Source organism: Buceros rhinoceros, unplaced genomic scaffold (genome assembly GCF_000710305.1).
Source record: "Buceros rhinoceros silvestris isolate BGI_N320 unplaced genomic scaffold, ASM71030v1 scaffold25627, whole genome shotgun sequence".
NCBI classification, from domain to species: Eukaryota; Metazoa; Chordata; class Aves; order Bucerotiformes; family Bucerotidae; genus Buceros; species Buceros rhinoceros.
This window is the reverse complement of record NW_010424312.1, coordinates 5,557-5,956: the sequence shown is the minus strand read 5'-3', so window position 1 is coordinate 5,956 and position 400 is coordinate 5,557. Positions and strand designations below refer to the sequence as shown.

Genomic DNA, 400 nt, shown 5'->3' with positions numbered 1-400 from the left:
CCGCCCGGTCAGTGTGCGGGCCGTGGAGTTGGCCCGCGTCCTGAAGTCCGCCCAGGCGTCATACTCGTCGCTAGCGTGGGATGCGGGGCTCTCCGACCACTTGGCTTGCTGGGAGGAAGGGCTGTCCTCCCCGCGCTCCTGCGTCACCTGCAGCTGCTTCTTCTTGCTGGCCTTGCCCTTGATCCGCAGGAACTTGCTGTTGTTGTCCATTGAGACTGCGCGCCGGCGCGGCGTCTTCCCCGTCTTGCCGCCCTCGGGGTTCAGCATCCACCAGGAGCTCTTGCCGGTGCCCTCGTTCTGCACACGGATGAAGCGGGTGTGCAGCGAGAGGTTGTGCCGGATGGAGTTCTGCAGAGACAGCAAGGACAGAGGGGATAGTCAGCAGTGGCTCCAGCGCCCC

At 65.5% G+C, this 400-nt stretch overlaps 1 pseudogene; it reads right to left on the bottom strand.

The window, feature by feature from the left end:
- Window positions 1–348, bottom strand: part of LOC104497502 — a 1,539-nt pseudogene extending 1,191 nt beyond the window's left edge.
- Between the last annotated feature and the right edge of the window lie 52 nt (window positions 349–400).